Source organism: Ranitomeya imitator, chromosome 3 (genome assembly GCF_032444005.1).
Source record: "Ranitomeya imitator isolate aRanImi1 chromosome 3, aRanImi1.pri, whole genome shotgun sequence".
NCBI classification, from domain to species: domain Eukaryota; kingdom Metazoa; phylum Chordata; class Amphibia; order Anura; family Dendrobatidae; genus Ranitomeya; species Ranitomeya imitator.
The window spans coordinates 336777511-336799565 of NC_091284.1; positions in this window are offsets into that span (position 1 = coordinate 336777511).

Below are 22055 nucleotides of genomic sequence, written 5' to 3' on the forward strand. Positions count from 1 at the left end.
TTCCAGGTCGAGGTTGATGCTTCTGAGATTGGAGCAGGGGCTGTTTTGTCGCAAAGAAGTTCTGATGGCTCGGTGATGAAACCATGCGCCTTCTTTTCCAGGAAGTTTTCGCCTGCTGAGCGTAATTATGATGTTGGCAATCGAGAGTTGCTGGCCATGAAGTGGGTATTCGAGGAGTGGCGTCATTGGCTTGAGGGAGCTAAGCATCGCGTGGTGGTCTTGACTGATCACAAGAACTTGACTTATCTCGAGTCTGCCAAACGGTTGAATCCTAGACAGGCTCGTTGGTCGCTGTTTTTCTCCCGTTTTGACTTTGTGGTTTCGTACCTTCCGGGCTCTAAAAATGTGAAGGCGGATGCCCTGTCTAGGAGTTTTGTGCCCGACTCTCCGGGTTTGTCTGAGCCGGCGGGTATTCTCAAAGAGGGGGTAATTTTGTCTGCCATCTCCCCTGATTTGCGGCGGGTGCTGCAAAAATTTCAGGCTAATAAACCTGATCGTTGCCCAGCGGAGAAACTGTTTGTCCCTGATAGGTGGACGAATAAAGTTATCTCTGAGGTTCATTGTTCGGTGTTGGCTGGTCATCCTGGAATCTTTGGTACCAGAGATTTGGTGGCTAGATCCTTTTGGTGGCCGTCTCTGTCACGGGATGTGCGTTCGTTTGTGCAGTCCTGTGGGATTTGTGCTCGGGCTAAGCCCTGCTGTTCTCGTGCCAGTGGGTTGCTTTTGCCCTTGCCAGTCCCGAAGAGGCCATGGACACTGTTATGAAAGGTAATTCAGTACCACAATGGACATAGAGGTCAGCGCACATACAGTGACCTGGCAATAACCCAAAAAACAAGAACGAGCCCTGAGACGTGGGAACTCTGTTGACCGCAATCCCTAATCCTCTCCAACCACACTAAAGGCAGCCGTGGATTGCGCCTACCGCTCCCTATGCAACTCGGCACGGCCTGAGAAACTAGCTAGCCTGAAGATAGAAAATAAGCCTACCTTGCCTCAGAGAAATACCCCAAAGGAAAAGGCAGCCCCCACATATAATGACTGTGAGTTAAGATGAAAAGACAAACGTAGAGATGAAATAGATTTAGCAAAGTGAGGCCCAACTTTCTGAACAGAGCGAGGATAGGAAAGGTAACTTTGCGGTCAACACAAAACCCTACAAAAACCACGCAAAGGGGGCAAAAAGACCCTCCGTACCGAACTAACGGCACGGAGGTACACCCTCTGCGTCCCAGAGCTTCCAGCAAGCAGAAAAAAACAAATTGACAAGCTGGACAGAAAAAAACAGCAAATAGCAAAGAGGAACTTAGCTATGCAGAGCAGCAGGCCACAGGAACAATCCAGGAGGAAACAGGTCCAATACTAGAACATTGACTGGAGGCCAGGATAAAAGCACTAGGTGGAGTTAAATAGAGCAGCACCTAACGACTTCACCACATCACCTGAGGAAGGAAACTCAGAAGCCGCAGTACCACTTTCCTCCACCAACGGAAGCTCACAGAGAGAACCAGCCGAAGTACCACTTGTGACCACAGGAGGGAGCTCTGCCACAGAATTCACCACAAGACACATATCTCTATGGATTTTATTTCGGATCTCCCCGTCTCTCAAAAAATGTCGGTCATTTGGGTTGTTTGTGATCGCTTCTCTAAGATGGTCCATTTGGTACCCTTGTCTAAATTGCCTTCCTCCTCTGATTTGGTGCCATTGTTCTTCCAGCATGTGGTTCGTTTATATGGCATTCTGGAGAACATCGTTTCGGACAGAGGTTCCCAGTTTGTTTCGAGGTTTTGGCTAGCCTTTTGTGCTAGGATGGGCATTGATTTGTCGTTTTCCTCGGCTTTCCATCCTCAGACAAATGGCCAGACTGAACGAACCAATCAGACCTTGGAAACATATCTGAGATGTTTTGTTTCTGCCGATCAGGATGATTGGGTGTCCTTTTTGCCTTTGGCTGAGTTCGCCCTTAATAATCGGGCCAGCTAGGCTACTTTGGTTTCGCCGTTTTTCTGCAATTCTGGTTTCCATCCTCGTTTCTCTTCAGGGCAGGTTGAGTCTTCTGACTGTCCTGGTGTGGATACTGTGGTGGATAGGTTGCAGCAGATTTGGACTCATGTGGTGGACAATTTGACATTTTCTCAGGAGAAGGCTCAACGTTTCGCTAACTGCAGGCGCTGTGTGGGTCCCCGACTTCGTGTTGGGGATTTGGTTTGGTTGTCATCTCGTTATATTCCTATGAAAGTTTCCTCTCCTAAGTTTAAGCCTTGTTTCATTGGTCCGTATAGGATTTCTGAGGTTCTTAATCCTGTCTTTTCGTTTGACCCTTCCAGCTTCTTTTTCCATCCATAACGTATTCCATAGGTCATTGTTGCGGAGATACGTGGCACCTGTGGTTCCATCCGTTGATCCTCCTGCCCTGGTTTTGGTTGAGGGGGAGTTGGAGTATATAGTGGAGAAGATTTTGGATTCTCGTATTTCGAGACGGAAACTCCAGTACCTGGTTAAGTGGAAGGGTTATGGTCAGGAAGATAATTCCTGGGTCTTTGCCTCTGATGTTCATGCTGCCGATCTGGTTCGTGCCTTTCATATGGCTCATCCTGGTCGGCCTGGGGGCTCTGGTGAGGGTTCGGTGACCCCTCCTCAACGGGGGGGGGGGGGGGGTACTGTTGTGAATTCTGTGGTCAAGCTCCCTCCTGTGGTCACAAGTGGTACTTCGGCTGGTTCTGTCTATGAGCTTCCTCTGGTAGATGTGAGTGGGGCTGCGGCTTCTGAGTTTCCTTCCTCAGGTGACGAGGTTAAGTCGTTAGGTGCTGCTCTATTTAACTCCACCTAGTTCTTTGTTCCTGGCCTCCAGTCAATGTTCCAGTATTGGTCTTGCTCTCTCCTGGATCGTTCTTGTGGCCTGTCTGCTCTGCATAAGCTAAGTTTTGCTTGTGTTACTTTTGTTTGCTATATTTTCTGTCCAGCTTGCTATATTGGTTTTTCTTGCTTGCTGGAAGCTCTGAGACGCAGAGGGGGTACCTTCGTACCGTTAGTCGGTGCGGAGGGTCTTTTTGCCCCCTCTGCGTGGTTGTTTGTAGGTTTTTGTGCTGACCGCAAAGCTATCTTTCCTATCCTCGGTCTATTCAGTAAGTCGGGCCTCACTTTGCTAAAATCTATTTCATCTCTGTGTTTGTATTTTCATCTTAACTCACAGTCATTATATGTGGGGGGCTGCCTTTTCCTTTGGGAAATTTCTCTGAGGCAAGGTAGGCTTATTTTTCTATCTTCAGGGCTAGCTAGTTTCTCAGGCTGTGCCGAGTTGCATAGGGAGCGTTAGGCGCAATCCACGGCTACATCTAGTGTGGTATGATAGGATTAGGGATTGCGGTAAGCAGAGTTCCCACGTCTCAGAGCTCGTCCTATGTTAGTAACTATCAGGTCACTTTGTGTGCTCTTAACCACTAGGTCCATTGTGGTTCTGAATCACCTGTTCATAACAGGAATGACCCTGCCCTTAGGAGCCATTTTAGGCAGGGTCTGTCTCCAAGATTGCAGGATACTCTTGTGCAGTACGCTGCCCCAAGGTCGTTGGAGGCCGCCATGTCCCTTGCCATCCGGGTAGACGCTAGAGGGAGAGACATACACCTAATGTGCCTCCGGTAGTCTTTGCTAGGGAGGGGGACACACCTGAGCAGGCGGATGAACCCATGCAGGTGGGGGATGTTTCCCAGACAGGGTTGCCTGTGGTTCGCCATGGTGTGGGGGCATGTTTTTAATGTGGGCGGACTGGTCATTTTATCGGTGTCTTCTCAGCTCGCGCCAAAATACCTGTACCACCTAAGAAGCTGCATCCCCCTGGTTGTGTGGAGGGAGGCGACCAGGGAGTGTATATTTCCTCCATATCTTCTCTTCAGTGTACACTTTCAGCTGAAGTAGTGGTTGGCTGGGTAACTGAGTGTATACCGGTGCTTGTTGACAGTGGAGGTGTCAAAATCTGGTGGATGCTCATTTTGTCCAGACCCATGGCCTGAGGTGTAGAACACTAGCTACACCCCTAAGAGTCCAAGCCATTGACTCCATACCACTCAGACAGGGGTGGGTGACCCAAGTCGTGGATGATTTACACCTGTGTATAGGGACTAGTCATGAGGAGTTCCTGTCATGCTATGTCTTGGGGGGGGGAATACCAACACCCATCATTTTAAGACTCCCTTTGTTGAAAAAACCACAACCCGGTCATAGATTGGCAGACAAGGGAAGTGGTTAGCTGGGGTCAGTCTTTTGGGGGCTGCTGTTGTGATAGGCAATTCAGTATCACAATGGACATAGCGGTCAGAGCACATACGGTGACCTGACAACAACCCAAAATAATAGAACGAGCTCTGAGACGTGGGAACGCTGCAGACCGCAATCCCTAATCCTCTCCAAACAACACTAGAGGCAGCCGTGGATTGCGCCTAACTCTGCCTATGCAACTCGGCACAGCCTGAGAAACTAACTAGCCTGAAGATAGAAAATAAGCCTACCTTGCCTCAGAGAAATACCCCAAAGGAAAAGGCAGCCCCCCACATATAATGACTGTGAGTTAAGATGAAAAGACAAACGTAGGGATGAAATAGATTCAGCAAAGTGAGGCCCGACTTTCTTAACAGAGCGAGGATAGGAAAGATAACTTTGCGGTCTACACAAAACCCTAAAGAAAACCACGCAAAGGGGGCAAAAAGACCCTCCGTACCGAACTAACGGCACGGAGGTACACCCTTTGCATCCCAGAGCTTCCACCAAAACAATTAGACAAGCTGGACAGAAAAAATAGCAAACAAATAGCAAAGAAGAACTTAGCTATGCAGAGCAGCAGGCCACAGGAACGATCCAGGGAAAAACAAGTCCAACACTGGAACATTGACAGGAAGCATGGATCAAAGCATTAGGTGGAGTTAAGTAGAGAAGCACCTAACGACCTCACCAGATCACCTGAGGGAGGAAACTCAGAAGCCGCAGTACCACTTTCCTCCACAAACGGAAGCTCCCAGAGAGAATCAGCCGAAGTACCACTTGTGACCACTGGAGGGAGCTCTGCCACAGAATTCACAACAGTACCCCCCCCTTGAGGAGGGGTCACCGAACCCTCACCAGAGCCCCCAGGCCGACCAGGATGAGCCACATGAAAGGCACGAACAAGATCGGGAGCATGGACATCCGAGGCAAAAACCCAGGAATTACCTTCCTGAGCATAACCCTTCCATTTAACCAGATACTGGAGTTTCCGTCTTGAAACACGAGAATCCAAAATCTTCTCCACAATATACTCCAATTCCCCCTCCACCAAAACCGGGGCAGGAGGGTCAACAGATGGAACCATAGGTGCCACGTATCTCCGCAACAATGACCTATGGAATACGTTATGTATGGAAAAAGAATCTGGGAGGGTCAGACGAAAAGACACAGGATTTAGAACCTCAGAAATCCTATACTGACCAATGAAACGAGGTTTAAACTTAGGAGAGGAAACCTTCATAGGAATATGACGAGAAGATAACCAAACCAGATCCCCAACACGAAGTCGGGGACCCACACGGCGTCTGCGATTAGCAAAACGTTGAGCCTTCTCCTGGGACAAGGTCAAATTGTCCACTACATGAGTCCAAATCTGCTGCAACCTGTCGACCACAGTATCCACACCAGGACAGTCCGAAGACTCAACCTGTCCTGAAGAGAAACGAGGATGGAACCCAGAATTGCAGAAAAATGGCGAAACCAAGGTAGCCGAGCTGGCCCGATTATTAAGGGCGAACTCAGCCAAAGGCAAAAAGGACACCCAGTCATCCTGATCGGCAGAAACAAAGCATCTCAGATAGGTTTCCAAGGTCTAATTGGTTCGTTCGGTCTGGCCATTAGTCTGAGGAAGGAAAGCCGAGGAAAAAGACAAGTCAATGCCCATCCTACCACAAAAGGCTCGCCAAAACCTCGAAACAAACTGGGAACCTCTGTCAGAAACGATATTCTCTGGAATGCCATGCAAACAAACCACATGCTGGCAGAACAATGGCACCAAATCAGAGGAGGAAGGCAATTTAGACAAGGGTACCAGATGGACCATCTTAGAAAAGCGATCACAGACCACCCAAATGACTGACATCTTTTGAGAAACGGGAAGATCTGAAATAAAATCCATAGAGATATGTGTCCAAGGCCTCTTCGGGACCGGCAAGGGCAAAAGCAACCCACTGGCACGAGAACAGCAGGGCTTAGCCCAAGCACAAATCCCACAGGACTGCACAAAAGTACGCACATCCCGCGACAGAGATGGCCACCAAAAGGATCTAGCCACTAACTCTCTGGTCCCAAAGATTCCAGGATGACCAGCCAACACCGAACAATGAACCTCAGAGATAACTTTATTCGTCCACCTATCAGGGACAAACAGTTTCTCCGCTGGACAACGATCAGGTTTATTAGCCTGAAATTTTTGCAGCACCCGCCGCAAATCAGGGGAGATGGCAGACACAATTACTCCTTCCTTGAGGATACCCGCCGGCTCAGATAAACCCGGAGAGTCGGGCACAAAACTCCTAGACAGAGCATCCGCCTTCACATTTTTAGAGCCCGGAAGGTACGAAATCACAAAGTCAAACCGGGCAAAAAACAGCGACCAACGAGCCTGTCTAGGATTCAAACGCTTAGCAGACTCGAGATAAGTCAAGTTCTTATGATCAGTCAATACCACCACGCGATGCTTAGCTCCTTCAAGCCAATGACGCCACTCCTCGAATGCCCACTTCATGGCCAGCAACTCTCGGTTGCCCACATCATAATTTCGCTCAGCAGGCGAAAACTTCCTGGAAAAAAAAGCGCATGGTTTCATCACTGAGCAATCAGAACCTCTCTGCGACAAAACAGCCCCTGCACCAATCTCAGAAGCATCAACCTCAACCTGGAACGGAAGAGAAACATCTGGTTGACACAACACAGGGGCAGAAGAAAAACGACGCTTCAACTCTTGAAAAGCTTCCACAGCAGCAGAAGACCAATTGACCAAATCAGCACCCTTCTTGGTCAAATCGGTCAATGGTTTGGCAATACTAGAAAAATTGCAGATGAAGCGACGATAAAAATTAGCAAAGCCCAGGAACTTTTGCAGACTTTTCAGAGATGTCGGCTGAGTCCAATCATGGATGGCTTGGACCTTAACAGGATCCATCTCGATAGTAGAAGGGGAAAAGATGAACCCCAAAAATGAAACCTTCTGCACACCAAAGAGACACTTTGATCCCTTCACAAACAATTAGCACGCAGGACCTGAAAAACCGTTCTGAGCTGCTTCACATGAGACTCCCAATCATCCGAGAAGATCAAAATGTCATCCAAGTACACAATCAGGAATTTATCCAGGTACTCTCGGAAGATGTCATGCATAAAGGACTGAAACACTGATGGAGCATTGGCAAGTCCGAATGGCATCACTAGATACTCAAAATGACTCTCGGGTGTATTAAATGCAGTTTTCCATTCATCGCCTCGCCTGATTCGCACCAGATTATACGCACCACGAAGATCTATCTTGGTGAACCAACTAGCCCCCTTAATCCGAGCAAACAAATCAGATAACAATGGCAAGGGGTACTGAAATTTAACAGTGATCTTATTAAGAAGGCGGTAATCAATACAAGGTCTCAGCGAACCATCCTTCTTGGCTACAAAAAAGAACCCTGCTCCTAATGTCGACGATGACGGGCGAATATGCCCCTTCTCCAGGGATTCCTTCACATAACTGCGCATAGCGGTGTGCTCAGGCACGGATAAATTAAACAGTCGACCTTTTGGGAATTTACTACCAGGAATCAAATTGATAGCACAATCACAATCCCTATGCGGAGGTAGGGCATCGGACTTGGGCTCATCAAATACATCCCGGTTATCAGACAAGAACTCTGGAACCTCAGAAGGGGTGGATGACGAAATTGACAGAAATGGAACATCACCATGTACCCCCTGACAACCCCAGCTGGACACCGACATGGATTTCCAATCCAATACTGTATTATGGGTTTTAGCCATGGCAACCCCAACACGACCACATCATGCAGATTATGCAACACCAGAAAGCGAATAACCTCCTGATGTGCAGGAGCCATGCACATGGTCAGCTGGGTCCAGTATTGAGGCTTATTCTTGGCCAAAGGCGTAGCATCAATTCCTCTCAATGGAATAGGACACTGCAAGGGCTCTAAGAGAAACCCACAACGCTTAGCATACTCCAAGTCCATCAAATTCAGGGCAGCGCCTGAATCCACAAATGCCATGACAGAATACGATGACAAAGAGCAGATCAAGGTAACGGACAGAAGAAATTTTGACTGTACTGTACCAATGGTGGCAGACCTAGCAAACCGCTTAGTGCGCTTAGGACAATCAGAGATAGCATGAGTGGATTCACCACAGTAGAAACACAGCCCATTCAGACGTCTGTGTTCTTGCCGTTCAACTCTGGTCATAGTCCTATCGCACTGCATAGACTTAGGTTTAATCTCAGGTAATACCACCAAATGGTGCACAGATTTACGCTCACGCAAGCGTCGACCGATCTGAATGGCCAAAGACATAGACTCATTCAAACCAGCAGGCATAGGAAATCCCACCATGACATCCTTAAGGGCTTCAGAGAGACCCTTTCTGAATATAGCTGACAGCGCAGATTCATTCCATTGAGTGAGAACGGACCACTTTCTAAATTTCTGACAATATACCTCTATCTCATCCTGAGCCTGACAAAGAGCCAGCAAATTTTTTTCTGCCTGATCCACTGAATTAGGCTCATCGTACAGCAATCCAAGCGCCAGGAAAAACGCATCGATATTACTTAATGCAGGATCTCCTGACGCAAGAGAAAATGCCCAGTCCTGAGGGTCGCCACGCAAAAAAGAAATGACGATCCTAACCTGTTGAACTGGGTCACCAGAGGAGCGAGGTTTCAAAGCCAGAAACAGTTTACAATTATTTTTGAAACTCAGAAATTTAGTTCTATCTCCAAAAAACAAATCTGGAATAGGAATTCTGGGTTCTAACAAAGAATTCTGAACCACAAAATCTTGAATATTTTGAACTCTTGCCGTGAGCTGATCCACACATGAAGACAGACCTTTAATGTCCATTGCTACACCTGTGTCCTGAACCACCCAAATGTCTAGGGGAAAAAAAAAGGCAAAACACAGTGCAAAGAAAAAAAAATGGTCTCAGAACTTCTTTTTTCCCTCTATTGAGAATCATTAGCACTTTTGGCTTCCTGTACTGTTACTGTTGTGATAGGCAATTCAGTATCACAATGGACATAGCGGTCAGAGCACATACAGTGACCTGACAACAACCCAAAATAATAGAACGAGCTCTGAGACGTGGGAACTCTGCAGACCGCAATCCCTAATCCTCTCCAAACAACACTAGAGGCAGCCGTGGATTGCGCCTAACTCTGCCTATGCAACTCGGCACAGCCTGAGAAACTAACTAGCCTGAAGATAGAAAATAAGCCTACCTTGCCTCAGAGAAATACCCCAAAGGAAAAGGCAGCCCCCCACATATAATGACTGTGAGTTAAGATGAAAAGACAAACGTAGGTGTTGTGAATTCTGTGGCAGAGCTCCCTCCTGTGGTCACAAGTGGTACTTCGGCTGATTCTCTCTGGGAGCTTCCGTTTGTGGAGGAAACTGGTACTGCTGCTTCTGAGTTTCCTCCCTCAGGTGATCTGGTGAGGCCGTTAGGTGCTTCTCTACTTAACCCCACCTAATGCTTTGATTCATGCTTCCTGTCAATGTTCCAGTGTTGGACTTGTGTTTCTCTGGATCATTCCTGTGGCCTGCTGCTCTGCATAGCTAAGTGCTTCTTTGCTATTTGTTGCTATTTTTTCTGTCCAGCTTGTCTATTTGTTTTGCTGGAAGCTCTGGGACGCAAAGGGTGTACCTCCGTGCCGTTAGTTCGGTACGGAGGGTCTTTTTGCCCCTTTGCGTGGTTTTCTTTAGGGTTTTGTGTAGACCGCAAAGTTATCTTTCCTATCCTCGTTCTGTCTAGAATATCGGGCCTCACTTTGCTGAATCTATTTCATCCCTACGTTTGTCTTTTCATCTTACTCACAGTCATTATATGTGGGGGGCTGCCTTTTCCTTTGGGGTGTTTCTCTGAGGCAAGGTAGGCTTATTTTTTCTATCTTCAGGCTAGTTAGTTTCTCAGGCTGTGCCGAGTTGCATAGGTAGCGTTAGGCGCAATCCACGGCTGCCTCTAGTTGTGTTTGGAGAGGATCAGGGATTGCGGTCTGCAGAGTTCCCACGTCTCAGAGCTCGTTCTATTATTTTGGGTTATTGTCAGATCACTGTATGTGCTCTGACCTCCATGTCCATTGTGATACTGAATTGCCTTTCATAACAGTACAGGAAGCCAAAAGTACTAATGATTCTCAATAGAGGGAAAAAAGAAGTTCTGAGACCATTTTTTTTTCTTGGCTTTGTGTTTTGTCTTTTTTTTCCCCTAGACATTTGGGTGGTTCAGTACACAGGTGTAGCGATGGACATTAGAAGTCTGTCTTCATTTGTGGATCAGCTCTCTGTTGTGAATTCTGTGGCTGAATTCACTCCTGTGGTCACAAGTGGTACTGCAGCTTCTGAGCTTCCTCCCTCAGGTGTTCTGGTGAGCTCGTTAACTGCTTCATTACTTAACTGCGCCTGATGCTGCTATCCTTGCTCCTTGTCAATGTTTCAGTGTTGGATCTGAGCTTCTCCTGATTGTTCCTGTGACCTGCTGCTCTGTATAGCTAAGTGCTTTTTGCTTTTTTGTTGCTTTTTTTCTGTCCAGCTTGTCTTTTGTTTTGCTGGAAGCTCTGAGACGCAAAGGGTGTACCGCCGTGCCGTTAGTTCGGCACGGTGGTTTTTTTTTGCCCCCTTTGCGTGGTTTTGCTTTAGGGTTTTTTGTAGACTGCAAAGTTCGCTTTACTGTCCTCGCTCTGTCCTAGAATATCGGGCCCCACTTTGCTGAATCTATTTCATCCCTACGTTTTGTCTTTTCATCTTACTCACAGTCATTATATGTGGGGGGCTGCCTTTTCCTTTGGGGAATTTTTCTGGGGCAAGTCAGGCCTATTTTTCTATCTTCAGGCTAGCTAGTTTCTTAGGCTGTGCCGAGTTGCCTAGGTAGTTGTTAGGCGCAATCCACAGCCGCTTTTAGTTGTGTTTAGGATAGGATCAGGTGTGCAGTCTACAGAGTTTCCACGTCTCAGAGCTCGTTCTTGTATTTTTGGGTATTTGTCAGATCACTGTGTGCGCTCTGATCGCTAAGCACACTGTGTTTCTGGATTGCCTTCATAACACCTGTCATTAGCAAACATAACAGTACAAGGAGCCTAACTAATGATTCTCAATAGAGGGAAAGAAAAAGTTCTGACATCATTTTTTTTTTTTTCTGCTCTGTGTTCACTTTTTTTTTTCCCCCTAGACATTTGGGTGATTCTGGACACAGGTGTGGACATGGATATTCAGGGTCTGTGCTCTTCAATGGATAATCTCGTTATAAATGTACAAAAAATTCAAGATACTATTGATCAGAAATCTATGTTAGAACCAAGAATTCCTATTCCTGATTTGTTTTTTGGAGATAGAACTAAGTTTCTAAGTTTCAAAAATAATTGTAAGCTATTTCTGGCCTTGAAACCTCATTCTTCTGGTAATCCTATTCAACAGGTTTTGATTATTATTTCTTTTTTGCGCGGCGACCCTCAAGACTGGGCATTTTCTCTTGCGCCAGGAGACCCTGCATTGAGTAGTGTCGATGCGTTTTTCCTGGCACTCGGATTACTGTACGATGAGCCTAATTCAGTGGATCAGGCTGAGAAAAATTTGCTGGCTTTGTGCCAGGGTCAGGATGATATAGAAGTATATTGTCAGAAATTTAGGAAATGGTCAGTACTCACTCAGTGGAATGAATCTGCGCTGGCAGCTTTGTTCAGAAAGGGTCTCTCTGAGGCTCTTAAGGATGTCATGGTGGGATTTCCTATGCCTGCTGGTTTGAATGAGTCTTTGTCTTTGGCCATTCAGATCGGTCGACGCTTGCGCGAGCGTAAATCTGTGCACCATTTGGCGGTACTGCCTGAGGTTAAACCTGAGCCTATGCAGTGCGATAGGACTATGACTAGAGTTGAACGGCAGGAATACAGACGTCTGAATGGTCTGTGTTTCTACTGTGGTGATTCCACTCATGCTATTTCTGATTGTCCTAAGCGCACTAAGCGGTCCGCTAGGTCTGCCGTCATTGGTACTGTACAGTCCAAATTCCTTCTGTCCATTACCTTGATATGCTCTTTGTCGTCGTTTTCTGTCATGGCGTTTGTGGATTCGGGCGCTGCCCTGAATCTGATGGATTTGGATTATGCTAAACGTTGTGGGTTTTTCTTGGAGCCTTTGCGGTGTCCTATTCCATTGAGAGGAATTGATGCTACACCTTTGGCCAAGAATAAACCTCAATACTGGGCCCAGCTGACCATGTGCATGGCTCCTGCACATCAGGAAGTTATTCGCTTTCTGGTGTTGCATAATCTGCATGATGTGGTCGTGTTGGGGTTGCCATGCCTACAAACCCATAATCCAGTATTGGATTGGAATTCCATGTCGGTATCCAGCTGGGGTTGTCAGGGGGTACATGGTGATGTTCCATTTTTGTCGACTTCGTCATCCACCCCTTCTGAGGTCCCAGAGTTCTTGTCTGATTATCAGGATGTATTTGAAGAGCCCAAGTCCGATGCTCTACCTCCGCATAGGGATTGTGATTGTGCTATCAATTTGATTCCTGGTAGTAAATTCCCTAAAGGTCGATTATTTAATTTATCCGTGCCCGAACACGCCGCTATGCGCAGTTATGTGAAGAAATCCCTGGAGAAGGGACATATTCGCCCATCGTCATCACCACTGGGAGCAGGGTTCTTCTTTGTAGCCAAGAAGGATGGTTCACTGAGACCGTGTATTGATTACCGCCTTCTTAATAAGATCACTGTTAAATTTCAGTATCCCTTGCCATTGTTATCTGACTTGTTTGCTCGGATTAAGGGGGCTAGTTGGTTCACTAAGATAGATCTTCGTGGTGCGTATAATCTGGTGAGAATCAGGCAAGGAGATGAATGGAAAACTGCATTCAATACGCCCGAGGGTCATTTTGAGTATCTAGTGATGCCGTTCGGACTTGCCAATGCTCCATCTGTGTTTCAGTCTTTTATGCATGACATCTTCCGTGAGTATCTGGATAAATTCCTGATTGTTTACTTGGATGACATTTTGATCTTCTCAGATGATTGGGAGTCTCATGTGAAGCAGGTCAGAATGGTTTTTCAGGTCCTGCGTGCTAACTCTTTGTTTGTGAAGGGATCAAAGTGTCTCTTCGGTGTGCAGAAAGTTTCATTTTTGGGGTTCATCTTTACCCCTTCTACTATCGAGATGGATCCAGTTAAGGTCCAAGCCATCCAGGATTGGATTCAGCCGACATCTCTGAAAAGTCTGCAAAAGTTCCTGGGCATTGCTAATTTTTATCGTCGCTTCATCTGTAATTTGTCTAGCATTGCCAAACCATTGACCGATTTGACCAAGAAGGGTGCTGATTTGGTTAATTGGTCTTCTGCTGCTGTGGAAGCTTTTCAGGAGTTGAAGCGTCGTTTTTGTTCTGCCCCTGTGTTGTGTCAGCCAGATGTTTCTCTTCCGTTCCAGGTCGAGGTTGATGCTTCTAAGATTGGAGCAGGGGCGGTTTTGTCACAGAGAGGTTCTGATTGCTCAGTGATGAAACCATGTGCTTTCTTTTCCAGGAAGTTTTCGCCCGCTGAGCGTAATTATGATGTGGGCAATCGAGAGTTGCTGGCCATGAAGTGGGCATTCGAGGAGTGGCGTCATTGGCTTGAAGGAGCTAAGCATCGCGTGGTGGTATTGACTGATCATAAGAACTTGACTTATCTCGAGTCTGCCAAGCGCTTGAATCCTAGACAGGCCCGTTGGTCGTTATTTTTTGCCCGCTTCGACTTTGTGATTTCGTACCTTCCGGGCTCTAAAAATGTGAAGGCGGATGCTCTGTCTAGGAGTTTTGTGCCCGACTCTCTGGGTTTATCTGAGCCAGCGGGTATCCTCAGGGAAGGAGTCATTGTGTCTGCCATCTCCCCTGATTTGCGGCGGGTGCTGCAAAAATTTCAGGCGCATAAACCTGATCGTTGTCCAGCAGAGAAACTGTTCGTCCCTGATAAGTGGACTAATAAACTTATCTCTGAACTTCATTGTTCGGTGTTGGCTGGTCATCCTGGAATCTTTGGTACCAGAGAGTTAGTGGCTAGATCCTTCTGGTGGCCATCTCTGTCACGGGATGTACGTACTTTTGTGCAGTCCTGTGGGATTTGTGCTAGGGCTAAGCCCTGCTGTTCTCGTGCCAGTGGGTTGCTTTTGCCCTTGCCGGTCCCAAAGAGGCCTTGGACACATATTTCGATGGATTTCATTTCTGACCTTCCCGTTTCTCAAAAGATGTCAGTCATTTGGGTGGTCTGTGATCGCTTTTCTAAAATGGTCCATCTGGTGCCCTTGGCTAAATTGCCTTCCTCCTCTGATTTGGTACCTTTGTTCTTTCAGCATGTGGTTCGGTTGCATGGCATTCCTGAGAATATTGTTTCTGACAGAGGTTCCCAGTTTGTTTCAAGGTTTTGGCGAGCCTTTTGTGGTAGGATGGGCATTGACCTATCCTTTTCCTCGGCTTTCCATCCTCAGACTAATGGCCAGACCGAACGAACCAATCAGACCTTGGAAACATATCTGAGATGTTTTGTTTCTGCAGACCAGGATGATTGGGTGTCCTTTTTGCCGTTGGCTGAGTTCGCCCTTAATAATCGGGCCAGCTCAGCTACCTTGGTTTCTCCATTTTTTTGCAATTCTGGGTTCCATCCTCGTTTCTCTTCAGGACAGGTTGAGTCTTCGGACTGTCCTGGTGTGGATTCTGTGGTGGATAGGTTGCAGCAGATCTGGACTCAGGTAGTGGACAATTTGATCTTGTCCCAGGAGAAAGCTCAACTTTTCGCTAATCGCAGACGCCGTGTGGGTCCCCGACTTCGTGTTGGGGATCTGGTTTGGTTATCTTCTCGTCATATTCCTATGAAGGTTTCCTCTCCTAAATTTAAACCTCGTTTTATTGGTCCGTATAGGATTTCTGAGGTTCTCAATCCTGTGTCTTTTCGTTTGACCCTCCCAGACTCCTTTTCCATACATAATGTATTCCATAGGTCGTTGTTGCGGAGATACGTGGCACCTATGGTTCCATCTGTTGAGCCTCCTGCCCCGGTTTTGGTGGAGGGGGAATTGGAGTATATTGTGGAGAAGATTTTGGATTCTCGTGTTTCTAGACGGAAACTCCAGTATCTGGTTAAATGGAAGGGTTATGCTCAGGAAGATAATTCTTGGGTTTTTGCCTCTGATGTTCATGCTTCCGATCTTGTTCGTGCCTTTCATGCGGCTCATCCTGGTCGACCTGGGGGCTCTGGTGAGGGTTCGGTGACCCCTCCTCAAGGGGGGGGTACTGTTGTGAATTCTGTGGCTGAATTCACTCCTGTGGTCACAAGTGGTACTGCAGCTTCTGAGCTTCCTCCCTCAGGTGTTCTGGTGAGCTCGTTAACTGCTTCATTACTTAACTCCGCCTGATGCTGCTATCCTTGCTCCTTGTCAATGTTTCAGTGTTGGATCTGAGCTTCTCCTGATTGTTCCTGTGACCTGCTGCTCTGTATAGCTAAGTGCTTTTTGCTTTTTTGTTGCTTTTTTTCTGTCCAGCTTGTCTTTTGTTTTGCTGGAAGCTCTGAGACGCAAAGGGTGTACCGCCGTGCCGTTAGTTCGGCACGGTGGTTTTTTTTTGCCCCCTTTGCGTGGTTTTGCTTTAGGGTTTTTTGTAGACTGCAAAGTTCGCTTTACTGTCCTCGCTCTGTCCTAGAATATCGGGCCCCACTTTGCTGAATCTATTTCATCCCTACGTTTTGTCTTTTCATCGTACTCACAGTCATTATATGTGGGGGGCTGCCTTTTCCTTTGGGGAATTTCTCTGGGGCAAGTCAGGCCTATTTTTCTATCTTCAGGCTAGCTAGTTTCTTAGGCTGTGCCGAGTTGCCTAGGTAGTTGTTAGGCGCAATCCACAGCCGCTTTTAGTTGTGTTTAGGATAGGATCAGGTGTGCAGTCTACAGAGTTTCCACGTCTCAGAGCTCGTTCTTGTATTTTTGGGTATTTGTCAGATCACTGTGTGCGCTCTGATCGCTAAGCACACTGTGTTTCTGGATTGCCTTCATAACACCTGTCATTAGCAAACATAACAGCTCTCGGCAAGAGTACAAAAGATTCAAGACACTATTGATCAGAAATCTATGTTAGAACCAAGAATTCCTATTCCTGATTTGTTTTTTGGAGATAGAACTAAGTTTCTGAGTTTCAAAAATAATTGTAAGTTATTTCTGGCCTTGAAACCTCGTTCCTCTGGTGATCCAGTTCAACAGGTTTTGATTATTATTTCTTTTTTGCGCGGCGACCCTCAGGACTGGGCATTTTCTCTTGCGCCAGGAGATCCTGCATTGAGTAATATCAATGCGTTTTTCCTGGCACTCGGATTGCTGTACGATGAGCCTAATTCAGTGGATCAGGCAGAAAAGAATTTGCTGGCTCTTTGTCAGGGTCAGGATGAGATAGAGGTATATTGCCAGAAATTTAGAAAATGGTCAGTGCTCACTCAATGGAATGAATCTGCGCTGGCAGCTATGTTCAGAAAGGGTCTCTCTGAAGCCCTTAAGGATGTCATGGTGGGATTTCCTATGCCTGCTGGTTTGAATGAGTCTATGTCTTTGGCTATTCAGATCGGTCGACGCTTGCGTGAGCGTAAATCTGTGCACCATTTGGCGGTATTACCTGAGCTTAAACCTGAGCCTATGCAGTGCGATAGGACTTTGACCAGAGTTGCATAGGGAGCGTTAGGCGCAATCCACGGCTACCTCTAGTGTGGTATGATAGGATTAGGGATTGCGGTCAGCAGAGTTCCCACGTCTCAGAGCTCGTCCTATGTTAGTAACTATCAGGTCACTTTGTGTGCTCTTAACCACTAGGTCCATTGTGGTTCTGAATCACCTGTTCATAACAGTACTGGAGGCCAAAAGTACTAATGCTTCTCAATAGAGGGAAAAGAGAAGTTCTGAGACATTTTTTTTCTCTGTACTGTGTTTTGTCTTTCTTTTCCCCTAGACATTTGGGTGGTTCAGGACACAGGTGTAGTGATGGACATTAAAGATCTGTCTTCTTGTGTGGATCATCTCACTGCAAGAGTACAAAATATTCAAGACTTTGTGGTTCAGAATTCTATGTTAGAACCAAGAATTCCTATTCCTGATTTGTTTTCTGGAGATAGAGCAAAGTTTCTGAGCTTTAAGAATAATTGTAAACTGTTTCTGGCTTTGAAACCCCGCTCCTCTGGTGACCCAGTTCAACAAATTAAGATCATTATTTCTTTATTACGTGGCGACCCTCAAGACTGGGCATTTTCCCTTGCGCCAGGAGATCCTGCATTATGTAATATTGATGCATTTTTTTCTGGCGCTCGGATTGCTGTATGATGAACCTAATTCAGTGGATCAGGCAGAGAAAAATTTGCTGGCTCTGTGTCAGGGTCAGGATGAGGTAGAGATATATTGTCAGAAGTTTAGGAAGTGGTCTGTGCTCACTCAATGGAATGAATGTGCGCTGGCAGCAATTTTCAGAAAAGGTCTCTCTGAAGCCCTTAAGGATGTCATGGTGGGATTTCCTATGCCTGCTGGTCTGAATGAGTCTATGTCTTTGGCCATTCAGATCGGTCGACGCTTGCGTGAGCGTAAAACTGTGCACCATTTGGCGGTATTATCTGATCATGGACCTGAGCCTATGCAGTGCGACAGGACTTTGACCAGAGCTGAACGGCAAGAACACAGACGTCAGAATGGGCTGTGTTTTTACTGTGGTGATTCCACTCATGCTATCTCCGATTGTCCTAAGCGCACTAAGCGGTTCGCTAGGTCTGCCACCATTGGTACGGTACAGTCGAAATTTCTTTTGTCCGTTACTTTGATCTGCTCTTTGTCATCCTATTCTGTCATGGCATTTGTGGATTCAGGCGCTGCCCTGAATTTGATGGACTTGGAGTATGCTAGGCACTGTGGGTTTTTCTTGGAGCCCTTGCAGTATCCTATTCCATTGAGAGGAATTGATGCTACGCCTTTAGCCAAGAATAAGCCTCAGTACTGGACCCAGCTGACCATGTGCATGGCTCCTGCGCATCAGGAGGTTATTCGCTTTCTGGTGTTGCATAATCTGCATGATGTGGTCGTGTTGGGGTTGCCGTGGCTACAAGTCCATAACCCAGTATTGGATTGGAAATCAATGTCTGTGTCCAGCTGGGGTTGTCAGGGGGTACATGGTGATGTTCCATTTCTGTCTATTTCATCATCCACCCCTTCTGAGGTCCCAGAGTTCTTGTCGGATTACCGGGATGTTTTTGATGAGCCCAAGTCCAGTGCCCTACCTCCGCATAGGGATTGTGATTGTGCTATCGATTTGATTCCTGGTAGTAAGTTTCCTAAAGGTCGACTGTTTAATTTGTCTGTGCCTGAGCACGCCGCTATGCGGAGTTGCGTAAAGGAATCCTTGGAGAAGGGTCATATTCGCCCGTCGTCGTCGCCATTGGGAGCAGGGTTCTTTTTTGTGGCCAAGAAGGATGGTTCGCTGGGACCTTGTATTGATTACCGCCTTCTAAATAAAATCACGGTCAAATTTCAGTACCCCTTGCCGCTGCTGTCTGATTTGTTTGCTCGGATTAAGGGGGCTAGTTGGTTCTCCAAGATAGATCTTCGTGGTGCGTATAATCTTGTGCGTATTAAACAGGGCGATGAATGGAAAACAGCATTTAATACGCCCGAGGGCCATTTTGAGTACCTGGTTATGCCATTCGGGCTTTCTAATGCTCCATCAGTGTTTCAGTCCTTTATGCATGACATCTTCCGAGAGTACCTGGATAAATTCCTGATTGTATACTTGGATGATATTTTGGTCTTCTCGGATGATTGGGAGTCTCACGTGAAGCAGGTCAGAATGGTGTTCCAGGTCCTGCGTGCGAATTCTTTGTTTGTGAAGGGGTCAAAGTGTCTCTTTGGTGTTCAGAAGGTTTCATTTTTGGGTTTCATTTTTTCCCCTTTTACTATCGAGATGGACCCTGTTAAAGTTCAGGCCATTTATGATTGGACTCAGCCGACATCTCTGAAGAGTCTGCAAAAGTTCCTGGGCTTTGCTAATTTTTATCGTCGCTTCATCAATAATTTTTCTAGTATTGCTAAACCGTTGACTGATTTAACCAAGAAGGGTGCTGATGTGGTCAATTGGTCTTCTGCTGCTGTGGAAGCTTTTCAAGAGTTGAAGCGTCGTTTTTCTTCTGCCCCTGTGTTGTGCCAACCAGATGTTTTGCTCCCGTTCCAGGTCGAGGTTGATGCTTCTGAGATTGGAGCAGGGGCTGTTTTGTCGCAAAGAAGTTCTGATGGCTCGGTGATGAAACCATGCGCCTTCTTTTCCAGGAAGTTTTCGCCTGCTGAGCGTAATTATGATGTTGGCAATCGGGAGTTGCTGGCCATGAAGTGGGCATTCGAGGAGTGGCGTCATTGGCTTGAGGGAGCTAAGCATCGCGTGGTGGTCTTGACTGATCACAAGAACTTGACTTATCTCGAGTCTGCCAAACGGTTGAATCCTAGACAGGCTCGTTGGTCGCTGTTTTTCTCCCGTTTTGACTTTGTGGTTTCGTACCTTCCGGGCTCTAAAAATGTGAAGGCGGATGCCCTGTCTAGGAGTTTTGTGCCCGACTCTCCGGGTTTGTCTGAGCCGGCGGGTATTCTCAAAGAGGGGGTAATTTTGTCTGCCATCTCCCCTGATTTGCGGCGGGTGCTGCAAAAATTTCAGGCTAATAGACCTGATCGTTGCCCAGCGGAGAAACTGTTTGTCCCTGATAGGTGGACGAATAAAGTTATCTCTGAGGTTCATTGTTCGGTGTTGGCTGGTCATCCTGGAATCTTTGGTACCAGAGATTTGGTGGCTAGATCCTTTTGGTGGCCGTCTGTCACGGGATGTGCGTTCGTTTGTGCAGTCCTGTGGGATTTGTGCTCGGGCTAAGCCCTGCTGTTCTCGTGCCAGTGGGTTGCTTTTGCCCTTGCCAGTCCCGAAGAGGCCATGGACACTGTTATGAAAGGTAATTCAGTACCACAATGGACATAGAGTTCAGCGCACATACAGTGACCTGGCAATAACCCAAAAAACAAGAACGAGCCCTGAGACGTGGGAACTCTGTTGACCGCAATCCCTAATCCTCTCCAACCACACTAAAGGCAGCCGTGGATTGCGCCTAACGCTCCCTATGCAACTCGGCACGGCCTGAGAAACTAGCTAGCCTGAAGATAGAAAATAAGCCTACCTTGCCTCAGAGAAATACCCCAAAGGAAAAGGCAGCCCCCACATATAATGACTGTGAGTTAAGATGAAAAGACAAACGTAGAGATGAAATAGATTTAGCAAAGTGAGGCCCAACTTTCTGAACAGAGCGAGGATAGGAAAGGTAACTTTGCGGTCAACACAAAACCCTACAAAAACCACGCAAAGGGGGCAAAAAGACCCTCCGTACCGAACTAACGGCACGGAGGTACACCCTCTGCGTCCCAGAGCTTCCAGCAAGCAGAAAAAAACAAATTGACAAGCTGGACAGAAAAAAACAGCAAATAGCAAAGAGGAACTTAGCTATGCAGAGCAGCAGGCCACAGGAACGATCCAGGAGGAAACAGGTCCAATACTAGAACATTGACTGGAGGCCAGGATAAAAGCACTAGGTGGAGTTAAATAGAGCAGCACCTAACGACTTCACCACATCACCTGAGGAAGGAAACTCAGAAGCCGCAGTACCACTTTCCTCCACCAACGGAAGCTCACAGAGAGAACCAGCCGAAGTACCACTTGTGACCACAGGAGGGAGCTCTGCCACAGAATTCACCACAAGACACATATCTCTATGGATTTTATTTCGAATCTCCCCGTCTCTCAAAATATGTCGGTCATTTGGGTTGTTTGTGATCGCTTCTCTAAGATGGTCCATTTGGTACCCTTGTCTAAATTGCCTTCCTCCTCTGATTTGGTGCCATTTTTCTTCCAGCATGTGGTTCGTTTATATGGCATTCTGGAGAACATCGTTTCGGACAGAGGTTCCCAGTTTGTTTCGAGGTTTTGGCTAGCCTTTTGTGCTAGGATGGGCATTGATTTGTCGTTTTCCTCGGCTTTCCATCCTCAGACAAATGGCCAGACTGAACGAACCAATCAGACCTTGGAAACATATCTGAGATGTTTTGTTTCTGCCGATCAGGATGATTGGGTGTCCTTTTTGCCTTTGGCTGAGTTCGCCCTTAATAATCGGGCCAGCTAGGCTACTTTGGTTTCGCCGTTTTTCTGCAATTCTGGTTTCCATCCTCGTTTCTCTTCAGGGCAGGTTGAGTCTTCTGACTGTCCTGGTGTGGATACTGTGGTGGATAGGTTGCAGCAGATTTGGACTCATGTGGTGGACAATTTGACATTTTCTCAGGAGAAGGCTCAACGTTTCGCTAACTGCAGGCGCTGTGTGGGTCCCCGACTTCGTGTTGGGGATTTGGTTTGGTTGTCATCTCGTTATATTCCTATGAAAGTTTCCTCTCCTAAGTTTAAGCCTTGTTTCATTGGTCCGTATAGGATTTCTGAGGTTCTTAATCCTGTCTTTTCGTTTGACCCTTCCAGCTTCTTTTTCCATCCATAACGTATTCCATAGGTCATTGTTGCGGAGATACGTGGCACCTGTGGTTCCATCCGTTGATCCTCCTGCCCTGGTTTTGGTTGAGGGGGAGTTGGAGTATATAGTGGAGAAGATTTTGGATTCTCGTATTTCGAGACGGAAACTCCAGTACCTGGTTAAGTGGAAGGGTTATGGTCAGGAAGATAATTCCTGGGTCTTTGCCTCTGATGTTCATGCT